At 39.4% G+C, this 14,308-nt stretch overlaps 1 protein-coding gene across 6 annotated transcripts in view; it reads right to left on the minus strand.

Moving 5' to 3' along the window:
- Nucleotides 1-14,308, minus strand: part of LOC126291563 (zinc finger protein 501-like) — a 405,002-nt gene that overhangs the window by 239,767 nt on the left and 150,927 nt on the right. The window lies entirely within an intron of this gene.

A 14,308-nucleotide genomic window follows, 5' to 3' on the forward strand; every position in this document is an offset into this window, starting at 1 on the left:
GGAATTTCACAGTGCCCTCGCCGCTTGTCCTGATACTGCTCCTGGGCCAGATAACATCCACTCTCAGATGCTGAAACACCTTTCAGTGGACTGCCAGCGACGCCTCCTTGATCTTTACAACCGCATTTGGGTCGAGGGTGAGTTTCCGTCGCAATGGCGGGAATGTCTTGTTGTCCCCATTCTGAAACCAGGGAAGAACCCTTTGGAGGTAAACAGCTACCGTCCCATTAGCCTGACCAACGTTCTTTGCAAGTTGCTTGAACGGATGGTGAGCCGGCGCTTGAATTGGGTACTGGAGTCTCGAGGCCTTATGGCTCCGTCTCAGGGTGGGTTCCGTAAAGGCAGCTCCGCCGCCGACAATCTGGTGAGCCTGGAGTCGGCCATCCGTACCGCCTTTGCCCGCCATCAGCATCTGGCTGCTGTCTTTTTCGACATGCGGAAGGCGTATGATACGACATGGTGTCATCACATCCTTTCTACGCTTCATGGATGGGGTCTTTGGGACCCTCTGCCAATCTATATCCGCAATTTTCTGTCGTATCATACCTTTCGCGTGCACGTTGCGGCCTCATATAGTTCCTCCCAAGTCCAGGACAACGGTGTGCCACAGGGTTCTGTTCTCAGTGTGTGTCTGTTTTTAATAGCTATTAACGGGCTCGCTGTGGCTGTGGGAAATACTGTCTCCGCTTCCCTGTATGCTGACGACTTCTGCCTTTACTACAGCTCTATTGGCATTGCAGCTGCTGAACGTCGGCTACAGGGCACAATCCGCAAGGCGCAGTCTTGGGCTGTAGCACATGGTTTTCAGTTTTCCGCAGCCAAGACCTGCGTTATGCATTTCTGTCGGCGACGCACTGTTCACCCGGAGCCGCGGCTTTATCTTGACGGCGACGCACTGTTCACCCGGAGCCGCGGCTTTATCTTGACGGCGAGCTTCTTAAAGTGGTGGAGTCACATAGGTTTTTGGGGGTGGTTTTTGATGCCCGGTTGACTTTGCTGCCTCATATTCGTCAGATTAAACAGGCGTGTTGGCGGCATCTAAATGTTATGCGATGCCTGAGCCACACCAGGTGGGGCGCCGACCGATCTACTCTCCTACGGCTTTACCAGGCGTTAATCCAGTCCCGTCTGGACTACGGGAGTCTGGCTTATGGCTCAGCATCCCCATCTGCGTTGCAGGTGCTGGACCCAATCCTCCACAGCGGGATACGCCTTGCCACTCAGGACTTCTGAACCAGCCCTGTGGACAGCATACTTGTGGAGGCAGGTGTCCCTCCACTGCAGTTACGACGCCAACAATTACTGGTTGCTTATGCTGCCCATGTTTTTAGCTTGCCCGGGCATCCAAATTATCGTGTCCTCTTCCCGCAGTCAGTCGTTCATCTGCCAGAACGTCGGCCCCGGTTGGGTTGTCCGATCGCCGTACGTGTCAAGCAGCTTCTTTTCTGGCTTGGGTGTTTCCCTGTTCCACCTCCTTTCCGGGCCCCTCTGCATACACCCCCGTGGTGTGTGCCTCGCCCTTGCCTTCGGCTCGACTTGGCACATGGCCCGAAGGACTCAGTCCCTCCGGAGGCCTTCCGATGCCGCTTTTATTCCATCCTGGCCACGTATCAGGGTTCTGGCGTTGTCTACACCGACGGTTCGATGGTTGCTGTTCTCGTCGGTTATGCACTAACTCTAGGGGACCATTTTGAACAACGTTCGTTGCTGGCTGGCTGCAGTGTTTACACTGCTGAGCTGGTCGCCATCTTTCGTGCCCTAGAGTATATCTGCTCCTGCTCAGGTGAGTCCTTCGTTATCTGTAGCGATTCCCTGAGCGGTTTACGAGCTCTCGACCAGTGTTTCCCTCATTCTTGTCTAGTGATAGCTATCCAGCAGTCCCTGCCTACTCTCGCCCGTAGCGGCAGGTCTGTGGTCTTTGTTTGGACCACAGGCCATGTTGGTATACCTGGCAATGAAACTGTTGACCGCCTGGCGAAAGAGGCCACCAGTGCGCCATCTCTGGAGATTGGCCTCCTGGCGGCTGATTTGCGGGCAGTCTTACGTCGCAAAGTTCTCTCGTTTTGGAATGCTGAATGGCGCGGTCTGACCACCCCTAACAAACTCCGTGCCGTCAAGGACACGACGACTGTGTGGCGGTCATCCATGCGAGCCAACCGAGTGACTCAGTCGTTCTTTGTCGGCTCCGCATTGGCCACACCCGACTCACGCACAGTTATTTACTGTGTTGTGAGAATCCCCCTCTTTGTCGTTGGGTGGCGTCCTTGACGGTGGTCCATATTCTGTCGGAGTGCGCCCTTTAAACCGTGCTCAGGCAGACTTTTGCAATGCCTGACACGCTCTCTGCTCTTTTATCAGATGACTCTGCCATGGTGGACTTGGTTTTGTGTTTTATTCGGGCAGGGGGTTTTTATCCTTTAATCTGAGTTTTTTAGTGTTGATTCTGGCTTTTAGCCTCTGATTTTAAACTGAGTTTTTAAAGTGTTCTTGGTGGTTGGCTTTTCCTCTCTTTCTCTACGGTCGGCCAACCACCGTCACACTGTGTGTTTTAATTTGTTTTGTTTTGTCTGGTCTCTGGCAGAGTATTTCATGTCCTGTTTCGTCTGCTGTCTTTCCTGTTGTTCGTTTTTTATTCTCTTTGGGTGGTTTCAGTTTTTATGGAACAAGGGACCGATGACCATAGTAGTCTGGTCCCTTTATTCCCACCAACCAACCCACATCTCAGGGGTGAGAAATACTAGGATCTGCAGATTTAAAAAAAGAAATTGCAAGTCACAAGCACAAGAATATTTAGCCAGTATACCTACCTATTCCTTGAAGCTCTGACTACACTTGTACAGCTTTTTAAATATAGTTTGTTCTTATTTCAAGTAATAAAAGAAATAGTAATGTTTATCCCACTTAGAATTCATGGACTCAACCCCTTCTTCCACTGAGTAAATTATTCTTACTCAACTTCTTAACATGTAGCATCAAAAGTTTGAATAGATATACAATAACATTGTTACACATTTACAGAATATCCCTCAAGGTGTGTAATTTTCATCAGTAAGTTTAAACCTTATAGCATTATAAGATCAAGAAAAGATTTAAGTAGAAATATTAATGTTCTGTAATATACTTTATAAAACTAGACCCATCAACTGTGTAGTCATCTGAAGACCTTTATTACTCTAGTTAGCAAGCAGCATATATTATGGTATATTGTGACAGTTTAAATGTGAAGACTCTGAAAGGGCTGTAACAACATTTATTTCCTACAAAGTACCAATTTATAGGTTATCATAATCTTTGTATCCTGTGCATCAAAACAAAATTTTTCTGTGCTACAGAGAAATACCATTTAAATGGAATAAAAATAGAGGAGGAAACACGTCATCTTACAGATTTCCACTATGAGAGCCATGCAACAATTTTGTTTTCAACCCCCTATCAAGTTTAAATTAAGATTACTATTCTAAATTAAAGATTGCATCCATCCAATGACAGATAAGGAATTAATGAATTTTTAAAGAGTTTTGCAGATTTAATTTACAAAATGATGAAAGCTGGTGACAGTTTATAAGGTTTTCTACTGGGTGGTAACAATAATTGGTACGGACTTAGTACAGAGGGATTTCGCACTATTTTGAATTTACTAAATGGTATGATTGGGTTTATATAATTTTTCTTAAGGAATGTTAGCGTATCTTAGTATAAGTAGTTAAGCTCATTTCTTACACTGACATAATTAAAGGGTTTAAGATTAAGTTAGGAGTGTAACTGGCTAATGTAGTGTACTCCTCATACAGGATGAAAATTATTATTTTCATTGCTACTCTCTCCAAAATCTTTCACTAGTAGGGTGTTACAACCAATTTTCAAGACTTGTGTGGATGAAGCTGATGCTGTCCATTCTGTAAGACTGATAAAGATCTCTCTCGTCCAGCCCATCAGTTAAGTAACATCCTTCCCCCTCCCCCCCCCCCCATCCCCCGCCCCCACAATATGTCCATTAATGTATCCTGGGGTCAGAGTTGGGAAGGGTATCTCTTTGTGATCTGTCTTCTTTCCTTTTTATGTTCTAGCTTGGTTAATCATACCTTTCCTTTCTCACTTCCTCACCTAGGTCACCATTTCATCTTCCCTCTTTCCATGTTCAACAGCTACATTTTGTGAACCTTTCTTTTGTCCATATACTTAAATCTGTTTTCACAGGACGGATCATGTTGTAGCAATGCTTGAGTAGCTTGTGGACAATGCATTCTAACATTGGCATCACAAAGGAATTTTAACATATCCTGGACTTGGCATTGAAATGAATGACTAATGTAATAGTATACATAATATAGAATACATAAATACAGTATAATAATAAGGCCAAATGACTCTATGGTTATAATAAGTGAAATATTGCAACAGATAAAGTATTAAAGATTGCTCTGCTGAAACAAGTAAAATGCTCAATGGCTACCGATATTTTATGACACTGAACTATTTTAATTTAGATGCATATGGTCATTTGTTTTGAATGGAAAATAAAGATAATAATTATGATGGGTAATAATACAAAAAAGAATACTATGAACACTTACCTGATGTAACTTGAACAAGTAGGTTTTGAGACGCACAAAGTTATGAATGTCTTAAATAAAAAATAATTCATCAACGTAAACAAGAGACCAATATAAATTATTTCCAAACATATGAAGGAAAGATGATTCTTGTTGTAATGTTTAACATTTGAGTTACAGTATTTACAAAATAGTGACACGCTTATACATTTATATGGAGCAGCATGTATGAAGGTACAGAACTTTTGTGGAATTAAAGGCAGGATTTTTCCCTTAGAGTCAGAGGTACAAAGTATAATGCACCCTCATTGTTCATAGATCAGTAAATGTGTTGACGGTTAATTTTATGTTAAAAGTTGTATCTTTTAAATAATACAAAGGCATATACCCTTGTGCAATATTATGTGGTAGTGCAAATACTTGTTTTGGATTATATATTTTGGGTTTTTTGTTTGAGGTACTCCTTGGGAGGTGTAAGATTGTTTTAGTTAACCAGAAGATGCACATCATTTAGTAAGTACAGTGCAGAGGCTCCAACACTGCAAGAACAGGTTAAGCAGAGTCTTGGAGAAGACTACATCAAAACTTGTTAATGAGGAATATATTCTAAATGTATATTTCTAAAAAAAATGTTATTTCGTTTTAGTGTTAACTGTATTCCCATGCAGAAAGCATATCAGTGCATGGTCAGACAGTAAATGTCTGTAGTTAAATAATCCAATTAAAATTTCATTCAAGAGTATGACTGAATTAGTAAGCATCAACATGTTGTCTTTAAGCAACACCTGTGATTGTAATGCCGTATTATGACATGCCATAAGAAAATAAGTTCCACTTCATTTGAAAAAGATAATAATAATAATAATAATAATAATAATAATAATAAATCATATAAATTTGAAAACACTCCATGTGTCCACTTTATACTTTCTGTGGGCACACTGTTATTCACTAACACACATTTTTTGCTACATATTACTAAAATTGTCAAAGGTGCTGCAGACACAAATTTACTTTCCGTTCATTAGAATAAAACTCCTTGACACTTTAGATCATGCAGTATGTATCAAGGCTCCAGAAACCAGGAATACAGTCTTCTCGGACTAGCTGATTCCAGCTGTGGCCAGTTAAAACTGTTATTATATAACTAGACAAATGCCTTATCTGATGAATCTGACATCTTGCAAAAAAATTGTCTACTACCATAATACAGTCTCAAAAATGACAAATGAACTTTTATTACACAAATATTTACAAGTCTTAGTGACTGCAAGTTACCTTCTCTATATAAGATCACACTGTTTTACCACTATACCCTCTATTTGTTCAGTATGTGTGAACCGCTCCACTATCAGACAAATTATCACGCACATAGACATTATTAACTTTCACAAGCTCTACGTTAAGGTTTCATGTGCATTTCTTATTCACTACACACAAATTGTAATAATATATAAATTTTATACTATACGTATTACAAAAATTGTGGATTCAAAGTAACTTTCTTTATCTCAGAACTTATTAAAGATCCTGACTTAAAATTTAATTGGTAAATTACTAGTGCTACATAGCTCTGTTGTGAAAAATTTTATTAAAATTTATTTACAGAGAACCGTGGTCTAGGGGAAGCGTCTTTGATTCATAATCAAAACGTCCTCGGTCCCGGGTTCAATCCCTGCCACTGCCTAAATTTTGATAATCAGCATTGGCGGCCGAAGACTTCCGGCATAAGAAGTCAGCCTTATTCTGCCAACGGCATTGTCAAAGAGGGTGGAGGAGCTGATAGAGGTTCAGGGCACTCTCTTGTCCTAGGGGGGTGGGAAATTGCCCCTAAAGGCGGCAGAATCAGCAATGATCAACGACATGAAGATGCAGAAGGCAATGGAAACCACTGCATTAAAGACACGTAACGTGTATCCACAAGACATGTGGCCTGTAGTTGAAGTGTCATGATGATCTCTCCATTGGCAAAAGATTCCGGAATAGTCCCCCATTCAGATCTCCAGGAGGAGACTGCCAAGGGGGAGGTTACCATGAGAAAAAGATTGAATAATCAACGAAAGGATAATGTTCTATGAGTCGGGGCATGGAATGTCAGAAGCTTGAATGTGGTAGGGAAACTAGAAAATCTGAAAAGGGAAATTCAAAGGCTCAATCTAGATGTAGTAGAGGTCAGTGAAGTGGAAGGAAGACAAAGATTTCTGGTCAGATGAGTATCAGGTAATATCAACAGTGGCAGAAAATGGTATAACAGGTGTAGGATTCGTTATGAATAGGAAGGCAGGGCAGAGGGTGTGTTACTGTGAACAGTTCAGTGACCGGGTTGTTCTAATCAGAATCGACAGCAGACCAACACCGACAATGATAGTTCACGTATACATGCCGACGTCGCAAGCTGAAGATGAACAGATAGAGAAAGTGTATGAGGATATTGAAAGGATAATGAAGTATGTAAAGGGTGACAAAAATCTAATAGTCATGGGCGACTGGAATGCAGTTGTAGGGGAAGGAGTAGAAGAAAAGGTTACAGGAGAATATGGGCTTGGGACAAGGAATGAAAGAGGGGAAAGACTAATTGAGTTCTGTAACAAGTTTCAGCTAGTAATAGCGAATACCCTGTTCAAGAATCACAAGAGGAGGAGGTATACTTGGAAAAGGCTGGGAGATACGGGAAGATTTCAATTAGATTACATCATGGTCAGACAGAGATTCCGAAATCATATACTGGATTGTAAGGCGTACCCAGGAGCAGATATAGACTCAGATCACAATATAGTAGTGATGAAGAGTAGGCTGAAGTTCGACATTACTCAGGAAGAATCAATATGCAAAGAAGTGGGATACAGAAGTTCTAAGGAATGATGAGATACGTTGAAGTTCTCAAACGCTATAGATACAGCAATAAGGAATAGCGCAGTAGGCAACACAGTTGAAGAGGAATGGACGTCTCTAAAAACGGCCATCACAGAAGTTGGGAAGGAAAACATAGGTACAAAGAAGGTAGCTGCGAAGAAACCATGGGTAACAGAAGAAATACTTCAGTTGATTGATGAAAGGAGGAAGTACAAACATGTTCCGCGAAAATCAGGAATACAGAAATACAAGTCGCTGAGGAATGAAATAAATAGGAAGTGCAGGGAAGCTAAGACGAAATGGCTGCAGGAAAAATGTGAAGACATCGAAAAAGATATGATTGTTGGAAGGACAGACTCAGCATACAGGAAAGTCAAAACAACCTTTGGTGACATTAAAAGCAACGGTGGTAACATTAAGAGTGAAACGGGAATTCCTCTGTTAAATGCAGAGGAGAGCAGATAGGTGGAAAGAATACATTGAAAGCCTCTGAGGGTGAAGATTTGTCTGATGTGATAGCAGAAGAAACAGGAGTCGATTTAGAAGAGATAGGGGATCCAGTATTAGAATCGGAATTTAAAAGAGCTTTGGAGGACTTAGGGTCAAATAACGCAGAAGGGATAGATAACATTCTATCAGAATTTCTAAAATCATTAGGGGAAGTGGCAACAAAACGACTATTCACATTGGTGTGTAGAATGAGTCTGTCGACATACCATCTGACTTTTGGAAAAGCATCATCCACACAATTCCGAAGACGGCAAGAGCTGACAAGTGCGAGAATTATCGCAGAATCAGCTTAAAAGCTCATGCATCGAAGCTGCTTACAAGAATAATATACAGAAGAATGGAAAAGAAGATTGAGAATGCTCTAGGTGACGATAAGTTTGGCTTTAGGAAAAGTAAAGGCATGAGAGGCAATTCTGACGTTACGGCTAATAATGGAAGCAAGGCTGAAGAAAACTCGACACGTTCATAGGATTTGTCGACCTGGAAAAAGCGTTCGACAATATAAAATGGTGCAAGCTGTTATTGATTCTGAAAAAAGTAGGGGTAAGCTATAGGGAGAGACAGGTCATATACAATATGTACAACCACCAAGAGGGAATAATAAGAGTGCACGATCAAGAACGAAGTGATCGTATTAAGAAGGGAGTAAGACAAGGCTATAGCCTTTCGCCCCTACTCTTCAATCTGTACATTGAGGAAGCAATGATGGAAATAAAAGAAAAGTTCAGGAGTGGAATTAAAATACAAGGTGAAAGGATATCAATGATAGGATTCGCTGATGACATTGCTATCCTGAGTGAAAGTGAAGAAGAATTAAATGATCTGCTGAATGGAATGAACAGTCTAATGAGTACACAGTATGGTTTAAGAGTAAATCGGAGAAAGACGAAGGTAATGAGAAGTAGTAGAAATGAGAACAGCGAGAAACTTAACATCAGGATTGATGGTCACGAAGTCAGTGAAGTTAAGGAATTCTGCTACCTGGGCAGTAAAATAACCAATGACGGACGGAGCAAGGAGTACATCAAAAGCAGACTCGCTATGGCAAAAGACATTTCTGGCCAAGAGAAGTCTACTAATATCCAATACCGGCCTTAATTTGAGGAAGAAATTTCTGAGGATGTACGTCTGGAGTACAGCATTGTATGGTAGTGGAACATGAACTGTGGGAAAACTAGAAGAGAATCGAAGCATTTGAGATGTGCTGCTATAGACGAATGTTGAAAATTAGGTGGACTGATAAGGTAAGGAATGAGGAGGTTCTACACAGAATCGGAGAGGAAAGGAATATGTGGAAAACACTGATAAGGAGAGGGGACAGGATGATAGGACATCTGCTAAGACATGAGGGAATGACTTCCATGGTACTAGAGGGAGCTGTAGAGGGCAAAAACTGTAGAGGAAGACAGATTGGAATACGTCAAGCAAATAATTGATGATGTAGGTTGCAAGTGCTACTCTGAGATGAAGAGGTTAGCACAGGAAAGGAATTCATGGTGGGCCGCATCAAACCAGTCAGTAGACTGATGACAAAAAAAACTGAGACAGATAGTAATAGTATTGAAGGTCGGTGTAGGATTTAACGTTCCCATATACACTACCGTGCATCACATTAGTAATGGACACCTTTCCACAAAGCTTCCACACAGGCATTCAATACTGCCTCTAAAGCCCGAATAAATATTGCTGCACAACAATTTACTAAGATTGGTAACAATATAAGTAGAAAACATCTTAATCACTATGTCCTCATGAGAGGAACATGTGTGACATTAGAGGAACTCATGGGATTCAAACAGGCTGGTGTGATGGCTATAAAACAATGGAGATGGAAAGGCTAATGAAATCCAGATGACCTTGAAATGGCAGTAGAAACTTGTCACATCAGAACAGAAGAACCATAGACGGGTTCATGTAGAAACCAACACACCACAACAATGCAAAAGGAACTGAATAAGCGGGCTATTTGGGATGAAATTTTGAACTACTTGCCTATGATTCCATTACGTATTACAGGATACATAAACTTAAGTATTTATAATCATCTGTTTGTATACAAGATATCCCAAAAGGAATGGTCAGAATTTAGGGATATGATCACAACAATCATTCGAAACAAAAGTCCACAGAACATGGGCTCTAAAATGCATATGTTAAGAACTGCAAGCACTACAGTTTCTTGCACTACATTTACAATACTGTGAAACAAATCCCTTCTACTACAAACTCTCTGCTTTCCACATTTTGAGAAGTGATAGTATGGACCAAAACAAGGAAAAAAAGTCCAGTATTCACGGACTCTAAAGAGCATACCTTAAGTCATGAGAACTTGTTAATCTTCGCTGCTGTGGAGAGCAGTATATCATGTTCAAGTCATTGATATCCCTTGGAACCGCAGCTCTCTTTGCTAGACCTTTTTGCTTTGAATGATTGTCCTGTCACATCCTTGTATACTGATCATTCCTTCAGGGACACCGTGTACATATCAAGTACTACAATTATAGTATATTATATATAGATTATTTTCCATGTGTAGAATATTCCCTAAGATGGCTTACAAATATCAGAGCCAAGACATTTGAACACAACAGTTTTTTGGTGTAATGCTTGGATACTAGTTACCACTCATTTGTTGCTTTGTTTGATAATAGAATGATTTTAGCAGATTATTTTTATGTAACTGGCTCCCAAGTCTGCTTATGAATGTCCTTAGGTGTTTCATCATGTATTCTTCATTATATAATCTATGTACTACTTCGCCATATCATATACCATACAACATGCAATTTGAAATAACATGATTTGTCACTATTGTTACATATTTTACTTCAATGTGAAGGCAACTTTACTTTCCTTAGTCTCTTACGTATGTAATTTTTGTTTGTAAATGAATACATTGCAGTCAAAAAAGTTTGTGATTGCAATCTAGGATACCTCAACATGAAATTGATAAAACACATTTCTCTCATTTTCATTTCTGCTATGAACAAACTGCCAAAAAAAATTGAGGTGGCACTTGAGGTATGTGGACAATCAATGTATTCATGTCTATGAGGCAATATTGCCACTACAGTTCCAAACTCCTCTAACTCTCTCCCTGTGGCAGAGAAGGAACACTACTATTCCATCAGTGTGAGCAGTATAATTACTGTGTGTGGTGTATGCTCTTGTTAGATAAATATTTTTTGAGGCACTTTCTTTTGGCAAAACTGAACTCAGTCAACGGTTGCTGCATCTCAGATACAGCATCCTGTGTGTTGCTTATATTTCACTACCATTTCACTTACTACAAACTTGTTTTGTTTACTTTTCTCCCCTTATCGACAGTGTCCTTGTTTATTGTCCTTAGATGTTCCCTGTACTGGGCTGTACAGGAGATTTCTTACTTAGTGTATTTAACTCAGTCATGAGCCTATCACTACAATCAACTTCTTAATAGAGTGTTGGTCCCTCTTTGGAACACAATATAGCAGCAATTGTGCACGGCATGAATCTGAGAAGTCATTGCTAGGTTTCTCCAGATATACAGCACTACAGCACCCAATTGCAGTACACAATTGCATCTGGTGCCCAAAGCATCAACACAATATCACTATCATGATTACCAAATCAGTGAAACATGATTCAAGCCTTGTGACACAGATGGTTGTCCTTCTGGAAGATGCTATTGTTGTTGGGCAAAACATCAAGCATGAAGGGATACAGGCGATCTGCAACAATGTTCATCTAGTCCATGCCAGTAATGCCCGCTGTCCAAAATGAAATAACCTAAATGTCTACAAAAAACGCCAAACGCCAGAAAAAGCTGAAATAAATAGGGTGCACTGTTGTGAAGTTTCATTTTTGCATTAATTATACTGTGTAAGGTATTTATGGATAGGAGGAGGTGTATACATATAAGGAAATGCAGAAAAAGTAGATATTGTTAGAAACTCAAACTGTATAAACAATTTCATCAAATTTTATGTACAGGCAAGTAAAAATTTAATCAATGCTAATTTTGTTTTACGTTGGAATCAAGTTCTTGAATAAATAATTTATTCATATTAAACTCTAATTTCAGTTTAAAATAACTTTGGGAAATAACTGTTCCACAGGGTTTTGCATCATATCTTATGAGTGTTTCATTTTAATGGCTTTAATAGCCACAGAGAAAATGTATAGATATTCAGACATGAAAAGCTTCGAGAAGCAAAAGCTTCAGCAAAGCACAAAAGACTAAAAATTTAGGTGCATGTCTTATGCACCTCATTAGAGAAATGATTTCTGAATGCACTTGTACTTTGAATGCAGATTTAATAAGATTTTATTTGTATGATATGCATATAAAATATCAGTCCATATTTAAAACCTCAATATTTTGATGCAAACAACCTCATATCAGTTTCTTTCACATAACTATTTCTCACAAAAATATAAATAATGGTTCTGCTAGGTACTTACAGGTCAAACTTTACAATATCTGCACTGCAATATTACATTATTCCTTATACTTAGCAAACTCCTGCACTCATTAAAAGTTTGCTGTTCCCCTCCTAGGTTCAATCACTAGCACATTGTCTATTGCAACTGCGAACTGTAAGACTCCTGATTCAGCTTGCATAACTCAAAATCTGTTTTGCTTAGAACAGCTTCTTTTATTATTGTGAAGCTGCAATACCTTGTTAATGTCAGCTATGTTGCAACAGCATTTCCACCAATGACCTCAACTGTTTATATTTCATAGTTTTATGGTCTTGGTGTCTCTCTTCCAGACTCATCAGCATACATATATACAAAACTGCTCTACTTTGATTTTTAATCCAATCCAATAATACATTTTCATTGGATATAAAAGTGTGTTTTGAAATCTAAGTCCAATTAAAATGATTTTCATCAGATTAACATGATTTAATGCTTTCCTGTAGTTAAAAAAAAAATCTAGATAAGAAGCCAAATGATTGTTAGAAAGACCCATGCTTCTGGACCCCAGCTAAATCACTCATTTGCCAGCTAAACAGTATTCAAACAACTTAGATACAACAAAACTATCTATCAGGCAGTATGAATACTGGATACGAATCGTCCTTGCAATAAGAAGAATCAAATTTAACTTATAGATGATTACAGATGTAAAGATTGCAGCCCACATTTTCATATGCTTTTTCTGATCTTAATAGATGAATAATTTTACCAGAGGGATGTATGAGCATCTCAAAGTATGCTATTTCCTTAACCCTATAGACATTACTTAATTACAGGAAAGTACATTGTTGGTGGAACTGGAGAACTTGGTTGTATGTTATCCCAGTAGAATGAATACATCAACATTAAGGCATGTTTGCACTGAGTTCAAACATGTTCTGCAAAACTGTTTGCAGCTAGTAGTGGACTATGAATGATCACAACATGTCGGCAACACAAAACTAGTGTTCTACAAAGGTGTAGGTACACATCAAAGGGACACTGTTAACAGCCCGATACCACTAAATACCACAATGCAGAGCTGGTGTTTGTTTTTGCTAGGTCTATAGTGTTGGATGTTTGTAGGTTAGGGGCACCTAATGACAAGGTTATCAGCTCCATTTTGCTTGTCTTCCTGTGTGTAAACAAAATCATGACTCCCTGTGTGTTGACAGAAGCATGACTCCCTACAAAAAAAAAAAATCGCTTGGCGCCATTGGCAGTGATAGACAAAAAATTAAGTCTTATTTCTCAATACCATAGCAACAACAGGATTCGTTATCTAACTTCAAAAAAATTTTTGTCCACAAGTTATGTGAGCCGCCGCCCTATGAAATGACGTGACAACAAAAGAATATAGGATGATTTCTGTGAGGCAGAAATGAATGTATGTAAGAAGTAATAGTCAGCAAAAACATGGATGTGGCAGGAGGACCATCAACTGTATATTTCACTGTCACATTCTTTGGAAGAGTGAGTGAAATAGAAACCAAAGAAGTTTTTGTTATTGAGAATAATTATTTCAGTTAATTTTAATATGAAATATATAATCAATTATATCTCTGTGCTCAAACACAATTGAAATATGTTTACATGTTACTTCAATCTTTCAACCAAAGCTTCACAAACTGCAGGAACTGAGAGATCTGGCTGGCTTTGACATGTGGAATAAATATGCAACACTTTGATAGGAATCTTGCATTGCCAAAAAAAGAGCATCAGCAGGTCTTTGCTTCACAGGAATAACTTTTCTGAAATTTGTGTCTTTCTTTGAACAGGCCCTGCAATACTCATTAGAATTTTAATATCAGATGGTGACATCCTAGTGAAGATATGACTTACTAGAACCATCCTCCAAATTCAGCTCATATGGCATGTAATCCTGGCCACATCTTAAATAGGCCTAGTATGTTTCTTCCAATACTGATGACTAAATCTTTTTCTTTGTC

The sequence above is a fragment of the Schistocerca gregaria genome, chromosome 9 (assembly GCF_023897955.1).
Source record: "Schistocerca gregaria isolate iqSchGreg1 chromosome 9, iqSchGreg1.2, whole genome shotgun sequence".
NCBI classification, from domain to species: Eukaryota; Metazoa; Arthropoda; class Insecta; order Orthoptera; family Acrididae; genus Schistocerca; species Schistocerca gregaria.